General features: G+C 39.8%; 2 long non-coding RNA genes across 2 annotated transcripts in view; both read left to right on the top strand.

Moving 5' to 3' along the window:
- The window catches only part of LOC144588030 (uncharacterized), a 335763-nt gene that overhangs the window by 259317 nt on the left and 49980 nt on the right, over positions 1-26466 (top strand). The gene's annotated exons all lie outside the window — the stretch shown is intronic.
- LOC110074009 (uncharacterized) lies at positions 5444-18522 on the top strand. The gene is made up of 2 exons (XR_013543335.1): positions 5444-5743; positions 8817-18522. It is a non-coding gene; the product is annotated as an uncharacterized LOC110074009 (long non-coding RNA).

Below are 26466 nucleotides of genomic sequence, written 5' to 3' on the forward strand. Positions count from 1 at the left end.
TACAAGGAAACTGCTTTGCACCAGTACAGAGAAATCTCTGAATTTACATTCAAAGAAAGTACCAACAGTGAAACAACTGTTCTCTGCTGCTTGTTCTGCATCTTTTACATATTAGAATTGGTTTAGAGAGTCATTATCTTGACTTTTATGTAAGTCATAAATCATGGCTCTGATCAATGGTTTTCATTTCAGGTTCCCATGTTGGAAAACCTGGCATTTGTTGGAATTTTTGTCCAAGGTGGTAGTGATCAAGAAATAAATATCTGTACATTATATCCTTGCTCTCCTGAATGCCCCATATACCATTGGTTGTTTCATTTTCTACAGAGATTGGAAGAATTACCTTTTTAGACATAACCTCAAAAAATTCCCTGGATTTCAGGATCTGTAGCCCAAAAAACAAACTCTTCCATATTCTGATTTTCCAATAAGAATCACAACGGTTGATGCCCAGTGCAGATGCATACCAGCGTCATATGTTGCTGTTTCTCTCCCCAGAAACTGGTATGCCAAACAAACCATCAAATCAAGGCTGAAATCTCTTTTGAACCAAAAATGATGACATTAAAGCTGTTATACTTTGGGCGTATCATGAGAAGAGAAGACTAGGTAGGAAACACAGTAATGGTAGGAAAAGCTGAACATGGCAGGAAAAGGAGAAGGTCAAGAATGAAATGGAAAGACTCAGTAAAGACGCCATGGCCTTGGGTTTGCAAGATCAAAGCAGGACTGATAATGATATAAAATTTTGGAGTTCACTTGTTCATATAATTGCCATAAGTCAGAAGCAACTTGGTGGCACATAACAACTGTGGCACAGTGGCACATGATCTATGAACAGTTTGAAAAAGTAAGTTTGAATACAGTTCCCAGAATGTCAGTATTCCAGGAAAACCCACATGAACAGGGGTATAAATGATACTCCTACGAATGAACAGCTGCAGAGGTTATTGTTGCAGGCCACGTGCAAATATCTGCTTATCTATCTGAGGCTATTTCTAGAACCCTAAAGCACACTTGTGAAATGCAGCCAAGCAGATACGTTTCCCTCCCTGTGTTTCAGTATTTAACACCACTTTCCAAGAAGAACATCTTCTAACAATTTAATTTGCTCTTCCTTAAGGATTACTTAGGAGGACCTGCTCCCGCTATAGTGAAATGTTAGACTGCAATAAATGATTATAGCTATAAGAGGTTCTAACTGTCACAGGCATCAAAATGGCTTTGCAACAGTTATGAGTAGATTTAACTCAAATGCTTGACAGTTCCACGTGCTTGCCAGTGAGCTGAGTGATTCAGTAATGATAGCATATATACCCTCCCAGGGGAGTCCCAAGTGGAGATATATAGATGCTTTAAGCCATTCCTGGCAATAGACAAAGCTTTCTGGATTCACTTGCTCTGTCTCGGTAAATAACTAGCTAACCTTCTTACATAACTTTTCTACTAACAAATAGTGAAGAAGCACAACCTAGAAAGGTTTTTTTTTTTAAAAAAAAAGTTATTTATTCCTATTGCATTGTTTATAACATGACCCATTCATGTTATTCATTACAGTACAAATTGGCTGAAATCCTGTTAGTATAATAGCTTGCAATAGAGTAGAGCTACTGTGTCAGTGGGTTAGTCAGCTCTTTCATAAGCTCCATTGATTTAAATGGGCCTACTCTAGTTGTGACTTACTTTAGTGGATCAAATTGCAACTACAGTAGGCTCATTTGAATTAATGGAACTGACCAGCTGACTCACCAAATCCCCACTGAATCAGTGGGACTTCTCTAGGGTAACTTACACTCTAAGGCAGTGGTTCTTAACCTTTGTAACTCGGATGTTTTTGAACTGCAACTACCAGAAACCTCAGCCAGCACAATTGGTGGTGAAGGATTCTGGGAGTTGCAGTCCAAAACTCCTGAGTAACCCAAGGTTAAGAACCAGTGCTCTAAAGCACTGGTTCTTAACCTTGGCTTACTCAGGAGTTTTGGACTGCAACTCCCAGAAACCTTCACCACCAGCTGTCCTGACTGGGGTTTCTGGGAGTTGCAGTTCAAAAGCATCCAAGTAACAAAGGTTAAGAACCACTGCTCTAAAGGACAGAATGTCAGCCACTACATTTTTTTCTCAGACTCTTTGCTATCACTTTCCATTACTGAGGTGGATAGGGGATTTTGGATCAATAAAAATGCCATAAGACCAGAAGAAATTATCTCAAGATGTCTCTTAAAATGCCTTTAAATGTTCTCCTAGGATTATTTTTTAGGAACGTTTGAAAAGAAGTTAAAAAATATAACTCACCATACCAGTAAAGCAACTTTATCATTAACTGCTGGCTAGCTCAGTGGTTTAAGTGTTGAGCCAGGAGCTGGGAGTTCAATTACCCACTGTGCCTTCTAGGAGGAGAGTCAGCCTGTGTAGCCTTGGGCAAGCTGCATAACCCCAAGATGCCCTCAGAAGAAGGGAATGGTAAACCACTTCTGAGTACTGTTTACCTTTTTTTAAAAAAAGCCTGCAAATGGTTGCCATAAGTCAGAATTGACTTGGAAGTACATTATTATTATTATTATTATTATTATTATTATTATTATTATTATTATTATTATTATTATTATTATTATTATTATTATTATTATTATTATTATTATTATTAAAGAGATTACTGATGTGGTTTGTACTACCTAATTACATTTCTCTCATCTCCATCAGTATCATCACAACCAATTATATAGGATATGGGATGGGACTGACACTGCAAGTGGAAACATCACATCAGACTCACAACTGATGATGTTTATGTTGAAGTCCCAAAAGTTTAATGGCTTCTGTTGGGGGGGGGGGTCAGGCACAGCTTCTAAGATAGAGATAGCTATAGTTCACAGTTTGCAAACTTCAAGTGATGATGGTCCATAGTGTTAGAACTTCATTGGAAGTTGATCAAATGGCACAAAGCTATATCAGCCCAGACAAGAGTCACGGGTAGCACGGAAGTTAAATTCAAGATTGCCACAGAATATGATCTACCATCTAGGGCTGTGGAAGGTCAATTTTAACAATGCCTTAGTCATATAGGAATTGATAGGAAAAACTGTACACTGACAAGGCAAGCAATTTTGCACACATTATGGTGATTCACCATGGATAATTGCCTCTTCTCACTTCAGATAAATACTGCCAAATGGGTGGAATCTGGACTTCAGTAAGACAAATGGACCATAACAATTCCATGTGATGACTGACACTAACTTGTTAGAAGTCTGTTTGCTAAACTCAACTAGTAACTCATCCTACATTTTAGATAAATCTTTAGGGATTATCATCTTATACTTCATGCATGGCAGATTCAGGGACCAGATCCCAGTTAAAGGATTTTCCTGGCTCAGGGTCAGACTTTAAGGATTTGGGATGTAGATTACAATCAACAACATATGAAATCATTTGCAAGAATTTCAGTGGTTCATCATTACCCGGATCCCATATCTGTCATTACAGAATTATAAGAAATGTACAGTTCATGCTATCAGTTTGTACATATTTTCCTTCCTTTCATGTGAATTTGTACAGTGGCACTTTCTTCATTTATCTCCTGTTAGCCAGACTTTTTCTACAGAACCAGAAATCCCACAGAGATCAAGCAGTGTCACAAAAGTAATGACTCCCTTACTTGTAAAAGTAACAGTAATGCACACTGAAATTGTGACAGAGAGGTAAGGTAGGAATCACTTTCCTGTCTGCAGTAGTTTTACCTTCCAGTGAGCCATTTGACAGACGCCTGTCAAGAAAGAAAAAGGTTCCCTTTGGGTTATATACCAGAACATGCCCATGTCTACAGGGTTCTATGAGAAGCACATGGACAAATAAGTCATTTTCATAAAATGTTTATTGAAGGAGGAGGAGGAAAGGAAAGGAAAGTGGTGGGAGACCATATAAGGATGTTTTGTTGTGAGTGAAAGAAAGGAGAAACAGAGAGACAGATCAAAGTCTTTCCTTGTAGAACCGGATTTTTCAGCCTTTAAAATATGTGGCAAGGCCCCCAAATAATGAATGTAAGGAAACACTTTCAGTCTTTGTTCTCCCCTTAAAATAAAGGGCAACAATAATTCCTACTCAACTCAATGGGAATTATTCATATCCTGCCATAGAATGTAGCATAAAGAGCTGTGATTTACAACAAGGAGCACTTTAGAAGCTGGAACACAGAGGAAACGGTGAGGGTGTGAAATTGTCAGAGGCTCCATTTAGCACTATTATGCTCGCCTGTCCTCCTCTATTGCTGTACTGGGATGAGAACCTCCTCCTCTCCTCTTCAAATTATGGAATTGTAGAGTTAGAAAGGAGACAAAGGTCATCCCATCCATCCCCTTGCCAATGCAGCAGTATCACTTTTACCCAAATGCACAATCATAAAGCACCGAACAACATTTATAAAACAGGATTGATGTACTTAACATACAAGGATGTATGGGGGAAACATACTTTAAATGCTTTTGGTGTTGCTTTTGTTTACTGTCTTTTAGTGTGGTATTTGTTTGATCCTTTTTAGTATTTGTACACTCATTGTTATCTTTAATATTGCCTTTTAATGTTGTAAGCTTCCTTGGGTCTTTTAAGGAGAAAAGCAGAGTGAAAACATTTTAAATAAATAAATGGGGATTTAGTGAGTCAAGTCTTATAGAAGCTCCATTTATTCAAATCGGTGTACTACAACTGGAATTTACTAGTAAGACACTAGACAACTATTAAAATTGGCCTATTTGAACTAACGGGATTCATGGAATTGACTTATCAGATTGCCGTTGATTCAAAGGTCCTACTGTAGTGCAGTTCACTACACTAAGCATTGGAATTTTGTCCAATGCCTGAAACCCTGAAAACATAATTTTAGAGTTGAAATAGAAATTTTCCCTTCATGTCCCTAGAGACTGTATGAGCTTCAATTCATGACGTGTGTGTGAAAGAGATGGTACATCAAGTCCGGGTTGCTAGTGGACCAGGACGGATTATAGGGGGGACCATACCTCAAAAATCATGTTTATGATTTATGAACATAAATCATATATATTTTTTCTGAGGTAAAATACACACACACACACACACACACACACACTGGTCCTTAACAGGATAACATGACTAAATAAGATTCTGGCCTCTAAAATGGGGCCAAAACACACCCACACACCCCTACACACACCCAGGACAACAGGAGCTGCTGCTTTCCTGGGATCTCCTTTAGGAGAAACGTTTATGAGATCTCCTCTGAGGAACAGAAGAAGCACTACAAAATGTGTATGTGGCACTAATATGTATCATTTCCACGGCTGCAGAGGTATAGTCACACAAAAAAAGAGAGTAACTTTCCCCAGCTCTGCTTTTGACTCAGACTTCAAGTAAGTAGCACTTAATACTTATTTCTAGTTATATCTGAATGCCCAACAGTTAAAAAGGAGGGAGGGGGCTTGGGCTTGTGGTTACATCTGACATGCTTTTACTCCACAAGGACACCACAGGAGGCATCTTGTGGAGAAAGTGTTACTGCAAAGCCTTGTTGTGGAAGCTAAATCCCTACCACCTGCTCTCCTGGGTTTGTAGAGGCTGCTAAGCCTTGTAATCTGTCCCTGAGAACTATTTAAAGCCCCTTTGACTAGGTTGTTTTTGCACACAACATGAAGATCAAAGCTCCAAGAGGTAACAGGATCTGGTGTCACCAAGGATTGTACATTTCCTCTTTCTGTGTTGCAGATCCTGTCACCAGGTAATCTTTTGACATCCTTTCCCTTAATGGCCCAACAGGAGGGTTGGATAAGAGTGTATTTCTTAGTGTACCTGGTTGCGAAAGGGAGAAAAAAACTTACAATGTCTGAGAAGGCTCCCAAAGGAAAGTTAAATGTTGTTGTTTTATTTAAAAAAAAAAAAAACATAGCTGAGAGTGTTTTTACAAGGTAGAAAAGTTTTTTTCTAAAAGAGAAGTATATTTCCAGGGGCTTCGTGCACTAGGGTATGCCATGCAGCAGTATGCAAACAAGTCATGGCACACCTATTATTTGGCTCGAAATAAAGGTGTTCCTGGTTCAGGGAGGGAAGTCCATAACTTCATGCCGTCTTGGATTTAATCAGAGCCAGTGATCAATTTGAGTGCTTGCCTAATCTTTTCCAACAGTGGCCCTCTGCACGCTACATAGGACAGACAGGACAATCTCTACCCAAAATAATTAATGGACATAAATTAGACATAAGAAATCACAATACACAAATACCTTTCCCAAATCACTTCACATTATCAGAACACTCTTCACAAAATATGAAATTTGTTGTTCTGGAGAAACCAAACTACAGAATAAGAATCCAGAGGGAAATGACTGAGAGAAAATATATATACATGCCGGAAACTCATATCAATGGATTAAAAATCAGTCAAGGTTCTTCAGTCATTACCATATGTAATAATTGTGCTGTCATTTACTGTTATATTCCTTTACAACTACCAGAGCCATCTTTTCAGAACAAGGTCTAGCATTCCCTATATTACCACACGTTATCATATTATTGCTTATAGTTAGGCTTTAAAGTTCTACAACACTATTTTTTTTGCTTTTGTTCAATTTTCTTTCTCATGTGGGGATGTTTACACTTCCAAGAGCTGAATACCAAACAAGGGTCATAAATCATTACGAGGTGTGAAATGCAACCAAACACCACTGTCTCTTAGAGTCTTGAATGAAGTCCCTGCATTCTGACTCATATGTCTGAAGAAGTGGACCATGTTCCCTGAAAGCTTACATTAAAATAAAGCAGTTAGTCTTTAAAGTGCCACAATCCCTCTCATTTTTTGCTTTTTCTTTCTTTCTTTTGATTGTTTCTTGTTGAAGTCTCCTCTGTAAATCCGCTTTTTACAAATCCCTGCCTGAAGTTCATTTAGAAGCTTGAGCTTGGAGAACGTTGCTACCCTTGTTAGGTAACAGACTCAGAGATTTATGGCATGATAGCAGCCCAGACATCATGGAAATCAATGGTTAAAAAGATTCGAACAGAAGCTCTGTGACACCCTAGGGAAGGTGAGGGGGGGTGTTAGTTTTCCTTTCTCACCAGTATTCCTAACTCATGAGTTCTTAATGTAAGCTAACACACTAATGCCCAATGTCCATCAATCAGGATAGTAGTGGTTTTAAAATGAAGCGAACCAGCCAAGTGCTTTTAAAAATTTAAAGAAGGTGCAGAGATTAATGCCTTTTCCAAGGTAAGTGGGAGAGCTCTGTGTGTGTGTGTGTGTACAAGGCTTTCATTCATATACATGTACACACACACACACACACACACACACAGTTCTACTGTTGTCTCAGTACTCTTGTGAATTACACTCTCAAATATAGTTTTCAAGTCACAGATAAATTCTCCTTGAACCTGAAATACTGATGGCAAGAAATAACATAAATCGAAATGATGTTGTGCAGAGTGTGTGTGTGGGGGGGAGAGATAGGTGCTCACATAACTGTGATTAATGGACTACAGCTTGCTGGTGGTGGTGATATAGCTCAGAGCCCTTTGAGAGTTAACAGAGGGAGAGCATCTCCCTCTTCTCTCAGACAGTCTACATAATGGACCCTAATGGGCTAAGCAATGTCAAAAGGAGTTTGAAAAATCACCAAGAACAACATGCCAGGCCCTTCTCTGCCTCCCACTGACTTGGCTGTTTGGAAGGGGGATGGGAGCACCAGCAGGCCTCTCCCACTAGTAGAGCTGGCAGTAACAGAGATGGGAGCCCCCCTCCAGTGCGTCTCACTGGCTCCTGCATTTGTTTTCATTTTGTCACCAGACGTTCCTGTTTAAGCTACTTGGAAGGATATCTCAATAACATCCCCGCTTTGCTCAAGGAGACAGAGACAGATGATGTGCTTCCCATTTCTATTCTTCTTTGGTTTGGTACTTTGTGTCAAAAATATCCAACTGCTGAAAATGGGAGGGGGCTTGAACGACCAATATCCTACCCTCCCCCCTTTGCCTCACTAGACAATGTCAGTATAGCCTGTGGAGCAGAGTATCTAGAGTGTTGGATTAAGACTCAGAAGACCTTTGTCCAAATCCACACTTGGCCAAGAAAACTCACTGGGGGTAGAAAGAGCAAAACCATCTTTTAAATATTGTGCACACCATGGAAACCCTATGGTCACTGTACGTCAGAATCAACTTGATGGCACATAACACTCACGTACAGTACTCATGCCAAGTGAATATCCAAAGCATTATTTTAAAAAGGATCTATGAGGAGGTTCCAAAGTCTCGTTTGGGAAATCTGAACTCTGTGAAATTGCTCATATGAAGGGGAAAATCCAACTTATTTTTGGGATGTGAGAATCTGTTAGTCTTAACTTGTTAAGTTTCAAAAGGTCCAACTGTAATGATTTTCAATGATAAGTACAGTATAGCTAATATAGATTAGCATATTAATACTTAACATTATTTTATTTATATTACTATTCATCAATTCATTCACTCATTCATTCTCTCTATATTCTGGATTCATCCACAGCTTTTCATAAAGCCATATTTAAAAAGTTCTCTTCCTTCTCAAAACTCAGCCTCCGTCTGATTGTTCATATCTATCAATTGAAGGTCGTAGGAGTAAAACCCTGGAATTTGTTTGTGGTTTCTTAAGAGATGTAAAAGAGGTACCACCTACCCTTCACTTTAGAGCACTGATAACAGAATATCTCGGTAATCAGCACTCTGACTCATTATTATTGATGCATTGTAATTTTAAAAGCCCATTACTAATGTAATTGTCACTCTCTTTTTTCATCCCACTTGGTCCCCACCCTATTACTATCCAGCCCATCTGTATCAATCTGTGGCCTGATAATTAAGCACCATGTACCTGAAGAAGTTGGGGTCACGAAGAGTCGGGCACAACTAAGCAACAACAACCTGAAGAAGTGGATTGCCATTCAACTCATACTGAAATAAACCTGTTCATCGTGAAGGTGCTACAAATCTTTCGTTCTGTTTTCATTATTCCACTGATGTTCTCATTCCATTCCTGTTGCCAAATTCTCTATCCTTACCCCAAGTGGAAATGGATGCATTTTTCCCAGCATTTTTATAGAGTACACAGTGTTGTCTGCATTTATGTTAATGCACATTATTTAAATGTATACATGTATAGTTGGGACCATTTTTAAACGTATGAATGCTTTTGTGAAGATTTTCTCTCTCTGAAATGGATTGCAAACATTACAGATATACGGATTTATGAGGCAAGATGGGTTCCATTCCATTGGCAGTCTTGGAAACTGTAAATTTAATGGATATTTTTGTATGGAACTGCAAATCCAATATATTTATATTCCAGTCATGCTAGCTTTACATTCTTCTCTTCTGGAATTTGGCCAGGCACGTACATTTGGTCCAGGTCTGTAAAATCTCACTATCTGGCAACCAAGAACTATCACAACATTGAATATATCTTACCCAAGCCAAGTGCTTCCGTACCAATGCTAGGAAATTTATGATCAGATTTAACACTTAAAATAAAACTGCAAATAAATAGAAAAAGTATAAGACTTTGCAGCAATTACATCAGAAGAGTGCAGCAAATTCTGTTCAAATTTTATTGGGTAACTTTACTTGGAGCTGCTCCACAAGTAGGTAGCTGTCACCACAGCCTCTCCCCAGTTCAGGAGTGGTTCAGGAGCGTGGAGTCTACATAGCAGCATACAGTTCACTTCCCCTAGTGATCTGCTTTTTCCTAGAATACCAGTCCCTCCACTTTGTGGAGAGACATGGGTCTGAGAGTTATGTCCTACTGTCTCAAGCATTCCTGAGTGTGATGTGATATACTTTGTTTTAAATACAATGCTGCATAAATTTCAATAAACAAGTGAACAGACCAAAGTGAAACACACATGGACATTAGAAAACCATTCTCCAAGCAATGTGGACTTCTTCCTTAAAGAGAATAAGATTACAGTGGGGTCTTGACTTGAGAACTTAATACGTATTGGAAGGCGGTTCTCAAGTCAAAAAGTCTGTAAGCCAAGTCTCCATTGACTTACAGTGCATTGAAAACCGATTAATCCCGTAACAGGCCGTTTTTGTTCCATTTTGGTTTTTTTCTGGTCTGTAAGTCAAATCTCAGTCTGCAAGTCAAACCTAAATTTTGCGGCCAGAGAAGTCTGTAACTCAAAAAGTCTGTAAGTCAAGCCGTCTGTAAGTCAAGGGTCCACTGTATAGAACATTCAACAGCAGTGACTCCCAACTTTTTTTGAGTCATGACTTCCTTTTTTAATAGCCAGGTAACCTGCGACTGCACACCGCCAAAGGCATTTTTAATGGGGTAAAGTCATCCCTTCTCAGAAAATAGAGGCTTCTTTCTCCCCCATACATTCACATATACAATAACTTTAATATCCTGCTCCAAAAGGTTGAGGAAGACCCACATCTCTTCACATAGCGGAGGAACAGGTGTTCTAGGAAAAAGCAGCTCATACGTGTTGTAGCCCTTGTTAATTATTTAGCATTGTTAATTATTTAACAAGGGCTACAACACATATACAACACATCCCGACCCCTGTGAAAACACTTTGTGATCCCCTTGGGGTCTATAGGAAGTCAGACTCTTTTCCCGTCCATTGTGACTAGTAAGAAATCTCCAGGATTGCAAGATGTCTGTGGCACTTCCTAACCTCTGTACCATTTTTAATTGGCTACATCCCGGATGAACATGGAATAACATGCAGGCAAAAGTTATACCACTAGGCTATAGTTTCTCCATATTCAATGTCAAGTGAGAACCTAAGCACAGCAATTACCCTTGAGTGTCTTCAGGTAGGCTCAGTTGGGCAAAGAGTGCAGAGAAAGCTAGAGGGAATGATAGAAAGAGGCAGATGGGACCAGCTCCACTCGAGCTGCGTGCTGCTCTCAGCAGTTACTATTCGTACCAAGTCTAATTTATAAACTCTGCCCATGTTTATAAACTTGGCTGTCCTAATGGAAATGAAAGCATTAATACAGCCAGAGGATTCTTCCCTTTCCAGGTTTTAATTAAAATCATAGGCGTTAAGGAGTGAAAGTGTCTTCATGGAATACAAGTCTAATGAACTATTTCCTCGCACAGCACAAATCTCTATGTGCATCCCCAGATCGCTGGCACTGGGTGCCTGAATAACCGACCCCCTGGTTACCGGGAGATCAAAGCTTGGAAATTAGAAAAACAAATTATCCCGCAATTTGATGCAAGTGCAGTTGCCAAGATGGGGCTGAAAAAAAAGTAATATTGAATGAGAAGGGGAAAGGAGGGGCATAACAGAGCCATGAAACATGATATCTTAATTGACTAAGGAGAGACAACAGTGACTGCATCACATGCCAATTGTAGGGAACTGAAAAAGAGATGACAGGATGGAAAGATGAAGGTACAATGAAAAGCGGTGGCATTCATCAACAGGAAAGAATGGGGAACAGCTGTCCTCAGGCAGGTCTATTGGTCCAGCTCATTTAATCTTGAGTACATCGAGTGGTAGCTAGCTTTCCAGGTTTTTAGACAGAAGTATTACCTAGTCCTTGCTGGAAGTATTAAGGGCTGTACATGGGATCGTCCTTGTGCAAATGAGGGCGGAGGGTTTATCACTGAGCTCCATCTGTCCCAACAGGGAGAATATGATAGATATGGAGGATGCTGAGAAGCAAGTTCTATACTAAACCCAGGTTGCAAAATTGGGGCCCAGTTAATGCTTTTCATTGTTTCCTTTTCAAAACCTTGAATTGTTTCAGGCTCATGTGGGCATGCATTTAACTTTGGTATGCTTAACCACTTTGCAGCTGTTTTACAAGCTAACCGATGCATGAATGTTGATCTGCAACAACTAATAAATGAACCTATGTAAAAAGCTCAAGTTGCTAACAAACTCTAATTTTTTGTTGTTGTTTAGTCGTTCAGTCGTGTCCGACTCTTCGTGACCCCATGGACCAGAGCATGCCAGGCCCTCCTGTCTTCCACTGCCTCCCGGAGTTGGGCCAGATTCATGTTGGGAGCTTTGATGACACTGTCCAACCATCTCATCCTCTGTCTTCCCCTTCTTCTCCTGCCTTCACACTTTCCCAACATCAATACATGTAGTCTAGTTCATTTCTGGTTAAGGAGAATACAGCTATTACCACTGTTACTACCCACTTCAAGATGTTATCTACACCAGTCCTTTTTACTGGGATCAATGGTAGATCCTGAGCTGTTTTTAGTTCAATGTAATTTTGCTGCCACCAAGCTGGGATGTGTTCACATACCATACGATACATAACATATAGCCCACTGACCAGTAATCATTGATAATTTCACTACCCTCTTTATTCTCGCATCAAATTCTCCACTCCATTGCTTTATGATTTCCTCTTCCCTAGAGTTATTTCTTGTGTAGCTACCAACATTTCAAACATCAGTCTCATTGTTTCTCTCAGCAGGGAAGACTGGAAATTATTAATTAATATGAATATTAAAATTATTAATTTCCAGTGGCTATGAGCTCTGCTCGCTAATCCTGTCCCTGGCCAGATAAAGGCACATAGATTAGGGCCCAGCCTTTCCTGTCCCCTTTTGGATATACAATGGGACCCCCATATCAACGGGGAAACAATTCCAAGCCTCCCATGTGGATGATGAAAAATGAATAACACTATTTTAATAACAAATACTATGCATAGCATGGTCTATGTCTTCCTCTAATGGCCACTTCTGGTAATGTCACCATGTATTGGGATTTTTCTTTTAATATTTTTAGATGGTGGACAAGTGAATCAACAGATGCTGTTCCAGCAGATAAGACAGTCCTACTCTACTGCTACCAGACTCTTCCCCATGTCCATGGCAGTATTTGTATGTTTTTGGGTGTCTATTAAAAAGCACATTTCCATGAACAGGAAGGGAAAACAGCTATGGCCTGTAGGAAAGGTGTTACACAATGCTGTCAGATATATTTCTCACATAATTAGTTGTCCACCTCCAACAAGAAAAAGAGGAGCAGGACACAGCTATGATTAACACTGGCAGTTGCATCACTGAAAGAGCCAAAGAGAAGAAAAGAGGGAGAGAGAGAGAGAGAAAAAAAGAGTGCCAGGGAGACAGACCCTAACATCTTAAAGTGAAGATCTGTCCTGACCACAAGAATGTAGACATTCATCTGCACATGTACACTGCCATATGCTAAAGTTAGTTACTAAGTTTTTAAAAAGAAGACAAAAAAAATAGCTAAGTCTTCCCTCAGTATGCTACACTGAGGGAAATTCCTCATTTTGTACCTCAGCGAAAAACAAAATGTAGACTGTGACTGCTCCAGCCTGGCAACCTTTCTGAAGGACCCTCCCTCGTGCCTCAAGGTCAGTGTCCAGGAGGGCTTTATAACTGTCAGTCCTCCTCTCTTTTGGCACAAGTTCAGTCTCCTGCTGCTTCTGTAAGTTTCAGTTTATCATTCCCCATGGAACACTGCTTCCCCCATTTTTAACCTCAAGAATCCCAGGCTGAACATGAAGTATCCCTATGGGCTGTCACTCTGTCCCGGGGACGACCAAGGGCTATCTCCTCCTCCCTATATGAAATACCAGACTGTACAAATAACTCTGATTTGGTCTGCACTGACACATTTGCCCAAAGACACTGTACATCCCTGATTTCCTATGTTTCAAAATATGTTCGTTCCTGTTCCCACTAGTTATCTGGAGCATTACAGAAGATGCACTGCAGTTAGGGATGGTGACGATTGAGTTTCTTTTTAATTAGAATTTGCAAAAATGGAGAGATTTGTCCATCCAAGCACAGGGCTTTGATAGCTCAATGCTCAGCAATCTGCTTTGAGTTTCTGTGGACTGAGCCATAGGTACAGTGCCTAGCTAGTTGTGTTAGTGTAGGGTCTGCCAATATCTGAGGTCGGAAGAGTAGCATATTGCAATCACTCCTCCTCATCACCTGTTCCTCAAGCTGCCTACCGTACTGCGTAGGAATACATAGAGAGGGAGGGGAGGAATAAGAAGATGACAGTGGCAGCAACAACAACAGCAAAGCAACAGTGGCAGATTGTTTAGAATCTCCAATGGCTACCTTGTCACTTTCAGAGCAAGGCCTACGGTCTGTGCCAGGCATTAGGTAAACAGTCAGGCTCTGGATGTGACCAGGCAGCCAGCAATGATTCAAAATAACCCGCCACCACTGCTACCCCTGCCGTTACCATGCCTGTCCTTCCCTCCTCATCCTTCCTCCTCCCCCACAGGCGTTCCTGAGAGGTTGAAGTAGAGGACAGCATGTGTGGCAGGAGACCCAACGGTGGTGAGTGAGTGGGTGATGGAGAGACTCTGCCACCATATAAAGCATTGCGCCTCCCGAGGCAACCCACTCGTTATAGCTAATGGCAGGTCCCATCCTGCAAGTTTGGAGCACTACCTCTTTTTTTCTGAGAGGACTGTCATCTTTAGCAGCTACACAGCAGGCACGCTTCCATAGTGGAAATGGTTGTGCCAGTTGGAAGCAAGTTACTGCACAAGAGAGAGAATTTAGGTTCAGTTCGTTTTTGAAGAATTTATGAAAGTTTAGAGATGCTTTTGTAACCAGGATAGGTAAAACATGAGGTGCAAAAAAAAAAAAAACATTGAATACGAGAAAACAGCTTCCCCTTCCAAATTCAGTGTCACCCACAGAAATATACTGTTGAAAGAGCAGTCATTTTTGAGTTTCCCTACTCCATTTCATTGCCTGTTCTGCATTCATATATGTGTATTGACTGTGATCAGCCAGATGATACCATATAGTGCTCTGATGATTGAGATTACCGGAGAAGAGAGGAAAAATAAGACGCAAGGGAACCAACCACTATTGGAAGTAGCTATATGTCTTCTATAGAACTCAGACAAATTTGGGGCTACATCAATTGTGACAGCGGAAAAGGTACATTATTGTATCCCCTGTATGTTTAAAGAGTAATCTACAGAGATGGACTCTCCAAATCAAAATGGGGCTGCCCCACTGGACGGAGGGTTGAAAGACCAGTTTGATTACAGATTTCCCATGATCTCCTCTCGCTTAATCCTGAGTTCTTTTTGAACACTTTAAGAACAGCTACAATTGCATTATTTTCTCATGGTGAACAGCAGTCAGCTACCAGTGAAGTTAACATTTTGTTAATGCCAGGTGACACCTCAGCAATGGCCAATCAGATAATCCAGGAAAGCTCCAAAGTGGGGCATCACGAAAATAGTCACCTCCTGTTATTTGTCCCTAGAAAAACGGACTCAAAGATAGGATGTGACTGGCTTTAGAAAGAAAAGGTGCGGGAGCCGGTTGCTTTCTCACTCTTACTTGGCAACTGAATGTGATGTTAATGAGAATAAGGTATAAATAAATAAACTAAAAAGAAGAGGGGGACCTCTACTTTTGGGCTAGTAACCTTGGCAGTTACTAGCCCAGCAGGGGCAACTTTTGAATGTTACAGGGCTAGTGTTTTTTCAAGGTCCACCCAGGCATATTCTTTTGATCACAGCAATAAAGCCAGGAGAAATGCTCACGTCACTTGAAAATGCAATCCAGCAGATTCAAATGAAGATGACCTTGCAAACGGAGGGCTGTGAATCATTCAGTGTAAAAGGACAAGGAACAATATTCAGCACAACAAGAAAGGCTGTATGCACATACATGGCTGTTTATCATCTGTTTGCACAGGGTTTATTCTTTGTATATTTGGAAACAGCTCCTTTCCAGGTACTTCTTTTTGGTGTCAGTAAAAGTGCAGGAGGCCAATGATAAATGTGGGTGGGGGAGGGAAGGATGCTGCGGGTGGATTTGTCACTCCTTTTGTCACTGAACTGACTGCTTTCCAGCTTTGTCTTTGTGCTAGAGAAAGACCTAGGGAGCTAGTGTTTGCACATTTCCAGAGTCAGTACAATCCAGTTTTTCTTCTGCAAAGCATCAGGAAGGAAGTTGCACAAGCAATTGCACAACCTCTTGTGGCACTGCTTTCATCATTTGCACAATCCTCTTAGCAAGAATTTCCCTCTGTCAGCATTATGTCTCCATTATGTTGGGAAACTATATTTCATTAAAACGTTTTGAGTGCAGCATGGCAAATTAATCTGCAGTACTGCAACCAAAACTCTGTTCATAACCTGAGTTCAATCTCAGGTAGCTGGCTTGAGGTTCACTCAGCCTTCTATCCTTCCAAGGTCAGTAAATAGAGTACATAACTTGTGTGTGTTGGGAGGGGGGCAATGTGGTTTCTGTTTTCTGGCAAACAGGAAAAAAAGTTTTAAACCAGTGTCAGTGCTGGTGTCATGAGGAGGACACCACAACTGAAAAGACACGCTCTCTTGTTAAAATGTAGCATACTCAATGTATTAGAAAAGACTGCTTTTTACATCACAGACAGGTGCACGAGGAAAGATGCTTCTGCAGACATTTGGGTATATATTACGATTACTCTGGCAGTCACTAGTTGTATTGCCAAGGTCAGGCATATGGTGTTTGAACAATGTCCCCAGAGCACTTTACATTTATAACACTCTTCTGAAAAGTAAAAAAGCATAATGGCATTTAACAATTATTTGTAACATGAAAAATACTAGTTTTTTTTTCACCCAGGTTATAACAAGGACTAATTTATGCTTGAATGTCAGTACGCGGACAGGATGCTGAACAATATAGTTCAACAATTTATTGGCATTTTGTTAGGGTATAGCAAACAAATTTCTTTCTTATTTGGAGAGTTTGCCGCTCAATCCCAAAGTCAAACAGAAAAGTCTTATAGGCCACCTCTCGGTATTTTACCTACGAGAGCTCTTCTTGGCCTGGATTGAAATGTGTCAAGTGACCAAACAGAAGTTTTATCTGGACTGAAAATGCAACATCTCTCTTCCCTGGGAAGAAACACACACAACATTTTCATTTTACAATTTATATGATGATGGTGGTGATATATTAACACAGAGTTTCCTCCTGGAAGAATAAGTGTCGGAACAGCAGCAGCCTCTTCTAATGAGAAACCCCCAAGAGCAGTCATTTGAAGAAAACAAAATGTAATTCAATAAAACATATAAAGAAAATCAGGGAGACGGGTTATAAATTACAGTTCTAACAATCTAAATGTTTCTGTTTGATAAAATGGGTTATGCTGACAATTCCAATTTGGAAGAAGGTTTTGGACCCTTCTGCTTGGCAAATATTTAAATATCCTATTTGCTCTCTTTATCTTTGTTGGGCTACCAGTTCTTAGACTCCAGCTATGACCATGTTGGGCATTATATTGTCTTTGGGGAAGGGAACTATGATAATGTTCATAGCCAAAGCTCCTTATCAGTAATAATTTTGGACAAAACCTGGGAATGAACAGAACAACTTACTATTTCATTTTCATTTTTGGTAAATATTTGCAAATGTAATCATGCAATATATTTAAAATAAGTGTTCTCTTTCTCCTCTTTTAAAATTGGTACTTCCCAGGTCATCTTCCTCTTTAAATTGGAAGTTGGAGAGTGTTATCATGAGTGACTGAGATGGTAAGTGCTTGCGGATAATGGGAAAAAAAAAACAGTGGTGCCTCGCAAGGCGAAACCTCGTGGGACGAAAAACCCACAAGGCAAATGGTTTTTGTGGTGCCCTTGCAAGACGGCTTCTTCTATGGCCATGCTTCGCAAGATGAATGTTTTTCGCAACGCCGATGCCTCGCAAGACGAATGAATTATTTTTGTCTTGCGAGGTTCCCATAGGAATGAGTTGCAATGCATGCCTATGGGAAGCTGCTTTTCGCAAGAAGAAATTTGCGCAAGACAGCTCTACTTGCGGAACGAATTACTTTCGTCTTGCGAGGCACCACTGTAGAGAATACTCTGGGGAACTTGAAGCTCTTCTGCTCTGTGAATCTCTGCACTTTTGCTGCACAGCTAGAGAAATTTAACAAAAAAAAAAAATCAAACCTCTGCAATATTCTGTATGTTAAAAACTCTGGAAATGGTCACCATAACTTGGAATCAACTTGATGGCCTGCAATTATGATTATTAAACAGGCTGCAAGGCTGAAATTCTGGGTGCTTTCTAAAGGGAAAGCTCTATTGATATTAGTGATTTTCACTAATGACTAGCACAAGAGTATGTTTTCCTTCTATGCAACAATTTTTTCTATGCATATTCATATTTATGCATATTTATGTAAATCTGAGTTATTAATCAACCAAAGTGCATGCAATTACTTCAGCAAGATTTCTTTAATCAAGTGACATTTCTGTTTCTTTTTAATCTTTACTTCATGCTCCATTTACCATTCAGTTTATATTTTAGCTGTTTCAAAAACTGCTTGTTTCACCTTTAATGCCTGAAGCCTTTAAACCTAGCAACGGCACCTCATAAGGAATACTGCAGAGAAATCTGACAGGAAAGGGCACAGCATCGAAAGTGCAGCTTTGTGGTGAGCACTGAAGGAAGCCATAGCTTTCTTTTCCCTTATGAGAATTCACTGAGGGAAGATGACAGGGCTGATGGTTTCAAGAAAGTACTAAAACACCAAGTAAAGAAAAGAAGAAGTGGAGGAAGGGTGACAATGTTTTGTTGAGGTCCTGACACATTAAAAAAAAAACCCTCAGAAAAATAGTTTCCTCTCAAGTCCCATTTGAGATAAAAGTCAGAAGTCAGAGCAGTGTTCTAGATGGAAATGTGGAAAATGTTCCCATGAGCAGTTAAATACTTTGATAATGATGGCTTGGAACCAGCAGAGCAGGAGTAGAAAAAATCCTGGCGGTACTGCTGTTCCACATGTGAGATTGTGTGAGACCCAGTACTGGCCTGCCTCTTGAGATCTTGCCTATGCTTCATACAAATAGAAATCTGAGTGTTTGCATAAGCAAAATTCAAGCTTGCAAATGTTCTCATGTCTCCACCCTGAAGTGCATTGTGTGAATATCAGATTACAAATTTCTATATGGTTTTATTCTTAGTGCTTGAACTTTGTGTGGATCTTTTAAGCATCTAAATCACTCCAAAACATTGTCTGAAGTATATTAGTGTACATTTAGTTCTGTAACACAGTGATCATCAACCTTGGGCCTCCAGATGTTCTTCAACTACAACTCCCAGAAGCCTTCACCATCACCTCTGCTGGCTAGGATTTTTGGGAGTTGAAGTCCAAGAACATCTGGAGGCCCAGGGTTGGGGACCACTGCTGTAACATATACATTCATTTTATTATATTTTATTAGATTTCTACCACGCCCATCTAGACCAAAGGTCTACTCTGGGTGGCAGAGTTTATTAAACACATGTTCCTAAAAGTGTGAATCAAATCCCAAGCTCTGATCACAAACTATGTTCAGTTCTCCTGGGAGATATGAACTCAATAAATGCTGGTCAAAACTGAACTGAAATAAATGTCTGCCTCAATCTAAATTCTCAAGCAGTGGAATAGCAGTACTGCCAGGATGTTTTCTACTCCTGCTCTGCTTGTTCCAAGGCTCTTACATTGTCACAAACAGTGCTCCATACTGTATGTGACAGAATAATTCTGCATGTGGACAATTAAGTATAGATCCAACACAATATTCACATCATTTTAATCTCATTCGTCCTAGAAGGATAGCAGACTCTCTATTGTTCACAGGCCATTCTAAAGACAAAGATAATTTCAAATGAGGCTTCTTAAAAACCAAGTACATGTAGCATTGAGTTCAATAGCCCCTGACTCTTGACGGATAATCTTACCTGCACTAATACTTCATAAAGGTTAACAGAAGTTGCAAACATCCTGATTCCCTGATAATTCCTTAGCAGTTGTTGTTGGTCGCACCAGCAGTTGCTGCCATCTCATCAGTTGTCATTTTGTGTAACACCAGAGACATAAACCACAAGTTACATTCCAGCAAGGTTTTATTTTCAGTATCTTTAATATATTACAAGTTGGAGAAGAGGAAAAAATGAAAAATATAGGCTATAGAAGCTTCCCTTAGAGTATACAGTAATTTGATTCTGTTACATGTTAATAGGACAGATTAGTATCACACATGATGCAAATCTTTGTTCTGATTTTTTAAATGTAGAACAAATATGTCAGCTTTTAAAATTTCACTGCCATGGCTGCTCTAGTTTAATTTGTCCTAGATAAAAGCAAGAAAAACAAATCCAGGGACAGTGACACCTCCAAATTTGACATGAACTGTCATTATATGTTTGATGCATAAATTTGACAGAGATTATATAGAGGCACATAGAATGGAAATGCAAGATGATGGCAGGGAGGCCTGTTGAAGAATCAAAGAAAAAAATCATCCACAACATATCATCATCACACTACCTCTGGAATGTTTCAATGTTTGGGGTGAAGCCATGGAAGAAGTATTCCTAATTCTCCTGTGTGAATGCAATGCCAAAGAAACGTGTGCATTGCCGTATACATGTCAAGGAACCTAAAATTCTCAAGGGATCTCTGTTTTGCAAATTATAATGTGAATAAAGCTTTCTTCTCAAAATGTCCTTTTTGCTATTGTGCAGGAAAGAATAGCATCTCACTGTGCTGAGCACTTTCCTTAACTGGAGTGTCTAAATATGTCAAGATACCTGTTTAAATTGAGAAAACTTTGAGTACACATCACATCCGTAGACCTAAGATAGACTTTAAACCGTTTCTTGAAATATGATGGTAGTGATTATTGTTATTATCACCAACAACAACCCTGAGATTGCAAAGTAGAATAAATGTACAGTCTGGCCTTTTGCATTGACCAAAGGGCCCTCTGGTCAATGCAAAAGGCCAGACTAGAAGCTTCTACTCTTGTACTTCCTGACTCTGAGAAAGAAGACCATGTGAAGAAAGGTTTGACACATCCATTGGTTACCGAAGGACCAGCAGCATGGAATTTGCTTCCTTTTTCAGAACAAGGAAAAATACTCAGTTTTTACAGGCAATTAATCAATTGCTCAGACTCTGGAGCTAAAGGAAAACATTATTGGGTTTCAGAAAAAAAGGCAGAGGTGGAAAATGTTAGGTCCTTTAGCACAGTGGTCCTCAACCTTGGGCCTCCAGATGTTCTTGGACTACAACTCCCAGAAGCCTTCACCACCACCTCTGCTGGCCAGGATTTCTGGGAATTGAAGTCCAAGAACATCTGGAGCCCCAAGGTTGGGGACCACTGCTTTAGCAAATCCCCTTAGATGGATACATCTTTTTCTGTGACAGCATCGTTTCAAAGTTTTCCAGATCTTGTACAGGTTTTCCCCATTGCATAAGGTCAAGAGGCTTTTCATGCTGCCTGCGACTTGAATGCTATACCTGAGAAATTATCTGAAGTATAATTTAGCTTTTGGGCCAAAAATGCTTCCCTCTCTTTGGTCTAAGAGCTACCAAAGCTTGCTAGGTTTTGTATAAATGTGCTGAGGTTATAAATCTCCTTGAAAATCATCTATCTGAATGATGGGATGCAACCTTCTAAAGAAAGAAACAGGAAAAAATATGATGGAGAAACTTACTCAGATATCACTGCATGAAATAACGATCAGTGTAATGACAGATAATGTATGATGCATTGTTTAGATGATAGACACTTCCTATCTTTTAGCATGTGCAGGAATGAGAGAAAGAATAAAAGATGTGGCAGATTAAAAAGAAGAACAAGAAGGTACTTTGGGAAAATACTTATTTCATTTTTCTATTTCACAGCTGGTTAATTTCAACGTCCCAAGGCCCAGCTCTCCAATGTACTAAGTGGTTTCTGTAGCATTCACCTGTCCATTGTATTGCTGAATATAGACACTCAGCATTCATGTGCCAAAGTTTCATGCCAACATAGGGGAAGAAAGTTTACATTCTGTAGAAAGTTTTCTCATCCATCGATCAAACTGTAGTAGAAGCAAGTTGGAAAACAGAGTTGAATTGCAAGAAGATTTTGATCTCTTCCGTCTGCCCTAGTTTTAATGCATGGAAAGATTCTGTTTTGCAAAGCAAAGACCGAAAGAACAAGAGCGAATTTTTATTCTGTCTTTTCTTTATGTTAGAATAGACTAGGCCAGCTCTATGGCAAGTTTAGGCAAGCTTTCCCAAAGCAGAACTTTGAGTTCAAAATTACATGCAGATAAATGTGCACATTTGTGATACTGAAAAATGTGCACAAACATGCTCAGGTCAATGTGAAAGTACATACAATAAGAAAAAAGGGAAACGTACATACATTAAGAAAATATGCATTAAAATAAGCATGAATTGACATGCTAAAAAAGTAAAGACGAAGTCTTACAAATCTGATATAAAACAAGAATAGAAAGAAAATGCAGGTGGAATTCATTTATCCCTGTGGAATAGGGATAAATTTCTGCATCGCTATTCCACAGTGGCCAGCTAGTGTATGTGTGCGCATGTGTCTGTGTGACGTGTCATCAAGAAGAAGAAGAAGTGGGGAGAGAACTATTATGTACTTTGCCTTAAACTCACTGAGTAAAAATAAGATATAACAATAACACGGCTAGAATAAACCTTGTCAAGTAAAAGGGTGTCCCATTGAACATATGATATTATCAATGAGTAAAATCAGCACAACAGTTGGCTTCCATCATCTATGTGGTCATTATAGGAACTTCTCTATTGTGGCAAAATAAAGTTGTTTAAAAATAAAGAAAAGAAAAACCTTCAGGTTTTCTTACAGAGACAGACATTCCCAAATCAAGTAATAATCAACTTGCCTTCTGTCTTCTAGAGGTCAGAAAATAATATAAGGAAAGAAATTCAGAACAAATACAATAGCTTAAGCCCAGTTCAACACAGCCAAAATCTGAAAGTAATACATTACTAAAATTGTGTGAGAATGTTACATTTCAAAAGTAATGTGATGAATAGGATCAAAGGTACTGTATCTGTGTAATAACTAACATTTTCTAATTGTTTTCAAAAGTTACTATTAAAGAGTATTTTAAGGTCTTTTTAGAGGCATCTGGATGGGTCAAATTCTGCACCATCCTCTTGTGAATCCTGAGGTCTAGAGGGGCGGGGTAAAAATCAAATAAATAAATAATAAATGAAAATAATCAGCCACAAAAATATTTCAGTCTGAGGCAGGTAGACACCAATAGCAGATTTCACAGGCCATTACATGACAACTGAGCTTTCTTTTAGATCACTGTAAGCATAAAACCACCTCTCTCCTGTGGCCTTTTTCTCACAGGATCTATCAAGAAACGACCATGTCAAAGCTTCCTGGGAAGAGCAGCAGCCATGCACACTAGCATGATCTGTCTTGGCATTTCATCCTTCACCAATGCTTAAAGTTTTAGCACAAAATGTGTTCTGCAATGCCTTTTTTAAAAGGCTCTTTTCTTATTAATCCTATTACATTTGTCTTTATGAGCCCTTCAAATTCCTTCACTTCCCCTGGGGTTTGGAAGCAAATGAGATTTTCAATCTCAGTGTATAATAACACAAACATTCCCTCCTAATATTAAATAAAGACTCTTTATCTTAGCAGCACTTTCTAGAATGCTATTGATGGCTAACAGCAGCTGACCCATGTCTCATACCTTCAGAAGAAGGTCTGCCTTTGTCCTCATAATGTTTAATTCAAACAAAATATGCTTTATTAAGGATCAAGGCCTTTGTAAAAAACAGATTTTGTCTAACATTCCACTTTTTCCTCTATACATTTATAGCCCCTTGTGCCTATTTCCATAATCAACTGACACAGAAGTAATTTTGACCTCCTGACCAACCTTGCCTGCCCCACCTCTGTGACATCACAATGGTCTACCCCATTACATCATAAGCCCCCATAATTGCTTTGAACAAAAACAGCAACTCAGTGAATAGTGTGCTAGTCACTTGCCATCTGCCCTTGCTTCCTGCCTGCGAGCTTAGTTTCTTGTCATCATTTCAGTCAACAGTGCTCCCTATTTCTCACCCCTCACACAACCATCACTGCCAGCTGTCTTTGTGCTGACTTTTGCTGGATGAAGCCTCCCTGTGCCCATCTGGTGGGGGGGGGGGACATGCACAGTTGCAAGATGGGGGATACTTGACTCAGTAATACATGAGTGAGAAGGACCTTAGAATTGTTGCAGATCGCAAGCTAAATATGAGCCAACAGTGTGCTGACTGTTGGCTCATATTTCAAAAATGAAAAATGCTATTTGAGGGTGCATTAACAGAAGTATAGAGTCGCCAAATCCCTTGAAGTTATTTACTTTTTTTAAAATATAACCTACCTTTCCATTAAAAATGCTCAAGGTAGGTAATGAAGTTATTAGTTTCCCTCTGTTCGGCACTGGTTAAGCCTCATCCTAACTACTATGTCCAGCATTCAAAAGTGCATTTTCAGAAGGATGCTAACAAACTGGAACAAGTTCAGGGGAGGGAAATAAAAATGATCATGGGACTGGAAACCGGGTCCTTTGAGGAAAGACTGAAAGAGCTGGGTGTGTTTAGCTTTGAGAAAAGAAGACTGAGGAGAGAGATGATAGAACTTTTCAAATACGTGAGAGATTGTTATACAGAGGATGAGCAAGATCTGTTCTTGATCATTCCAGAGTGCAGGACATGTCATAATGAGCTTGAATCTCAGAAAGCCAGATTTCAGTTGAATATCAGGAAAAACCTCCTAACTCTTAGAGCAGTAGCACAATGGAACCTTTTACCTACAGAGGTGGCAAGTGCTCCAACACTGGAGACATTCAGGGAAAAAAACTAGACAATCATCTGCCATATATACTTTGATTTGGTTTCCTACACTGAGAAAGAGGTTGGACTTGATGGCCTTATAGGCCCCTTCCAATGTCATTATTCTCTTAATTTGTGAATGAGTTATCTATCCCAGGATAAAGGGTCCTAGGAATAATCTAAGGCAGTTATATACTTAAAACCTATCTGGTCAAATCCTGTTAAGTTATTCCCATACTTACAAATGGTGTAACAGGGAAGCCAACTGCCACAAGTTAAGAGGCATACTGAATTGTGCAACTCAGCATGTAACAGATTATGCTTATGCAGATAAGCATGGCGCAGTGGTTAAAACGCTGTACTGCAGCTAAAACTGTGCTCACGACCTGGGGTTCAAATCCCAGGTAGCCGGCTCAAGGTTGACTCAGCCTTCCATCCTTCCGAGGTCGGTAAAATGAGTACCCAGCTTGCTGGGGGGGCAATGTGTAGCCTGTATAATTAAAAATTGTAAACCGCCCGGAGAGTGCTTGTAGCGCTATGGGGCGGTATATAAGTCCAATAAATAAATAAATAAATAAATATCTTAGCTGGAGGCAATTTGCTTCAAAAATTGTGCCATTTGTGTCATGCTGCTTTAAACGCCCAATACGATTCTGGCCACTGCAAACAATAAATGCAATACCATTTATATAAGTATCTTTTCCAGAAAAATAAACATTTTCTTCTTGGGAGACCCAGATTTCTTTTGAGTGATTGTTAGGGCAAAAGTTATGGAAGGTCAAGAACAGTTGGTCTAACTCATTGTTCTGGGACTATTTTTTATTTCAATTGTTTCAAGGAAGCCTACTGCTTTTTTCAAATTACCTTTTCTTCTTTTGGTTACTCTTTAATGAATTTTTATTAACTAGGTATATATGCCAAAAATAGGGATACAGAATCTTCTTTTTCCCCGAGCAAGAACTAGGAGTGTGCATAGGCACCACAAATTCCACAATGCAGGGACCTTGCAGGACCTTGCAGACACCTAAGTTGTGTTCACTTGGAGAGAAGACCCAGTAGGCAGGCTTCATGCCTTGGATAGACCTAACTTCCTGTTTGAAACAAAAGCTTCCAGCAATCATTGGGGCAGCTTCCGTTTCAAACAGGAAGTTAGTTCTATCTAAATGTACAGGATGATGGAATCACAGAATAAATGAGTTGGAAGGGGCCTTGTGACTGGGTTCCTGTTTGACTGAAGGCAGTTCCCTTGTCCTACCCCCAAAGAGAAGCAACAACAATGGTTTATTAACTAACAGTGATGAATCATAAACAACCACCTCTGTGAGTCCAACGGGATCATCAACTGAGGCCTTTCTAGGCCAACTGTCCTTGAACTCTGATGGGACAAAAGAATTCACCAATGTGTGCTCGCCCCAAATCTCTCTCGATCCATCAGGTTCCTCAGCAGTTTCTTTGTTGTTGTTTAGTGGTTTAGTTGTGTCTGACTCTTCCTGACCCCATGGACCAGAACACGCTAGACCACAGCACGCCGGGCAATTTCCTTAGGCTGGAGCAAATAGTTCCACAACAAGGATGATGAGCCCATTCCACTTCAGTGGGTGTTTTGAGTTGAGCGATCAGTTCTGATTCTTCTTCGCTCTTCTAAGGAACTCCATTCTTGCGTAAACATACACAGTCCATGCTATAGGTCTGGGTTCGTCCAACTGGACAACCACTCCTCCTCATTTTCTTTTCCTTTGCTCCCACCTCTCATGCAACCTCCAGTATGATAGTTTAGAGATCAGTTTACTTTTCTGTTACCTTTCTATTTCCTTCAATGGGAGTTTCATCTTTACCA

The sequence above is a fragment of the Pogona vitticeps genome, chromosome 3 (assembly GCF_051106095.1).
Source record: "Pogona vitticeps strain Pit_001003342236 chromosome 3, PviZW2.1, whole genome shotgun sequence".
Lineage (NCBI taxonomy): Eukaryota > Metazoa > Chordata > Lepidosauria > Squamata > Agamidae > Pogona > Pogona vitticeps.